Here is a 3,256-nt window from a genome sequence, read left to right on the forward strand (position 1 = left end):
TGTCAATGAAGTTTACGTCGGCGCCAGCATTGACGAGACTAGTGACAATGTCTCGAGAGTACCTTTCAACTGCCATGAAAAGTGGACTGTCGCCTTGATGATTGGTAACGTTCACTATTGCTCCGGCATACAAAAGTTCAGTCACACCTTTCGCGCAGTTGCTTCTAACCGCCAGATGGAGAGGACTGTTCCCATCAGTATTTCTGATATTGACTTCTGCCCCAGCTTTGATGAGCTGTGTCACTTTCTGGTGATAGCCAGTCTCAGCTGCATAGAGCATCAATATTTTTTGTCCCACTTGGACCATATCATTCACATTGCTCTCGTGGCCCTCGAATAATATGTGTTCCAAGAACCGAAGATGAACGAGGTCGCTTGGATCCTCATCATCGTCCTCCCAAAAGCTCGCCTTGTGGCTACATTCGACGTGGCCTGTCCCCACCAATCTCCCACAGTCTGTACACCTGCACTCACAGTCAGGTCGATCGAGGTAGTAAAGAAGTAAAGATGGGTCTGCGCCATGTCGAAGGAGTAGTTCGCAAGTTCTCTTGTCCCTATCAAAAACTGCTCTTATTAGGGGCTCCACTCTCACTGGGACGCTCATCCCAGCCCCATATTCCAACAGAGCTTGTAGAATCTCCTCTTGACCATTTTGTGCGGCGAATGAAATCAGGTTTGAACCAAAAAATCTGCTCCCCCTAACATAATTTTGTTTCAGGAGCGATCGTGTAAGCCCCACACAATTGTGATTAACGGCCCATAGAAGTAAAACGAAATCGTCTACGTGTACATCGAAATCGTCTACATCAGAACCGTCATCATCAGAACCGTCATTTGGGTAATCACAAAGTTGCGCTAGAAAACAGGCTGCATCGACATGACCTCTCAAAGCGGCAAGGTGAAGTGGGAGGGGGTGATAGATGGTTCGGTTGTAGCCATCTAATCGGAATATCATTTCGCGAGGAATTCGCTCCATGATAGCGCCGTGGCTAATTAAAATTTCGAGTATTTGCATATGACCTTCATATGCCGCGAGATCAAGTGCCGTCAAGTGACTTTTCCCTCGTTTGTTGATGTTGGGGCCACGCTGAAGCAATGCTAGGACGGCATCAGTGTCACCCATCTTAGCCGCAAATCGCAGTTGGCGGTCAATATTTATTGGTGTCTGCAATTCGAAGACTTTTTCTCTCGCTTTTCGAAGAGATTCGTCGTATACTGTAGCGTCGATGGCCACCGGTATGTCGTCATCCAAAGCCTCTGCATCAAGATTTTGACGCGCAGGTGGTTCAATCTCAATCACATCGTCGTCTCCATCTTGAACATCGGGCACGATTTTAGCCAACTTCCCAATGGTTCCAAGTTGGGAATTGTCTTGATCCTCTAGATACCTCACCTCTGCGATTGCTGAGCTTTCGTTACTGTCGTGGATTAAGGGTGAATTTGAACGACTGAGCTGGAGTATGAGAGATTCCGATCGCATCGAGCCGGGTTGTTGAACCTCATCGCTTTGATCACCATATTGAAGAATCATATCGAAACTGTTTTCAGGAGGTTGTGGAGTAACCGAAGCTTCTGACAAGTCTCGTACCACTACTCTCCGGCTCTCGAAATTCATAGCTGTGGCCGCATTTGTTTCTGGCCCTGGTCCTTGCGAACCAGCCGTGAGAGAGGCATGGCTGGTCGGACTTGACATTGCATACACCCTTAAATGAGGTGTCGTTGAAGAGCGCTGAAACGCAAAGTCTCTGTCCATCACTACATCTTCATCATGTGAAGGGGGTTTCGGGTCCTTGATATGTGTTCTGGATACTTCTCCAGCGAGGTGAGAGGCGATATAATCATCATTTGTAATCGAGACGTAGTGGTCACGTTCAGGATTCCATGTGCCCGGCTGTTGTGAAGAATGCCTTTCAGCAGACACCCACGACTCAATATCGATGCCACTCGCTACTACACTCATCTCCATGGGAGAATCATGGACTTGATCCACTTCAGATAGTTCATCACCTTCGGGATCTTGCCCCAAAGGTTTCATGTTTGGCGAGGCTCTTGGAGTTATATCCTCAGAAGACGTTGAGTAGTTGTCACCGCTTGGAGTCCAATAGCTAATGTCTGAAGGGGTAGGTGCTTGGGAACGGAAAGTCAGCCAAATATTCAAGTCAATGATGCTTTCGAACTTCTACCTGAAAATTCAAAATCGGGTGTATCGTTCGCTTGAGACAACTTGCGTCGTTTCGCGTACCGTGTAATCTTCTCTGGTGGGACAGGTCGCTTGCGAAGCCTGAAAGCAGTGTCTTTTCCGAGCCCTTGTGCGCGCTCTGATTGAATCCTTATCATTGCTTCTGCCTCATGACTTTTCATGTTCTTCTCGACTTTCCACTGCGAAAATTTCCTCTTGTATTGCTTTTCACTGTTTTCTGATCTCAGAACGATGGTGTGTATCTTTGAGGAACTTAGAGACTTCTTACGTGGCAACGAAACCATACTTGGATTTCATTTCCTGGCTCACTTCGAGGAGCGTCTTCTCTTTATTCCAATAGAGATCAATGATGGTTTCTTGGTGCTGATCCCAAACCGCGGCGCCATCAGGGCGTGTGATCTGACGTGTTGAATTTGCAGGAACCGGTCCAACAGGTGTATTGGAAGTCTCTGGCTTCGAGTACATACCAAGATTAATGGGCATAATACTGTTCGCAGCTGGATAGTCGTGACCTTGGGAACCGGATGGGTTCAGCCACACATGGTTTCTTGCCGCCCCTGGCTGGGAAAACACGGTTTCATCGATGATATCCATAATGGACCGAATGAGTTCAGGAAAGTCTGTCTGAGATGGATTTGTACCGCTGCCAGTCAGATACGAGAAGAGAGAAGTAAGGGTACGAGGATATTTATAAATCTGGTCGATGGAGAGCCGAACGAAAGTTGACACTGACTGCAAGAAGCATCCAATGAGCATCCAGAAGCAAAGGTGCCATGCATGTTGAGGCTGCGTACGCTCCAATCACGACAATGCTGAGTATCGGTAAGGAAAAGCTCGCTGTGGCTTTGAGACAGGTGCAAAGTTGGGTCGCATGCACCCGCAATCATCCTCTGGCCGGTGCTTTTAGCTATTTCGTTCGACGCAATTCTTGTTTGCTGTTTGTGCGAGATTCTTCACCATCTTGGTGCCTCGCTAAGTGAGGCATCTCAAAAGCATCGCCGTAACATTTCAGGGGTCTCAAAGATGGTTCATTAAATACACCTCCGCCAGGGTAAT

Source organism: Phaeoacremonium minimum (assembly GCF_000392275.1).
Source record: "Phaeoacremonium minimum UCRPA7 unplaced genomic scaffold PA7_03_scaffold_585, whole genome shotgun sequence".
Taxonomy (NCBI): domain Eukaryota; kingdom Fungi; phylum Ascomycota; class Sordariomycetes; order Togniniales; family Togniniaceae; genus Phaeoacremonium; species Phaeoacremonium minimum.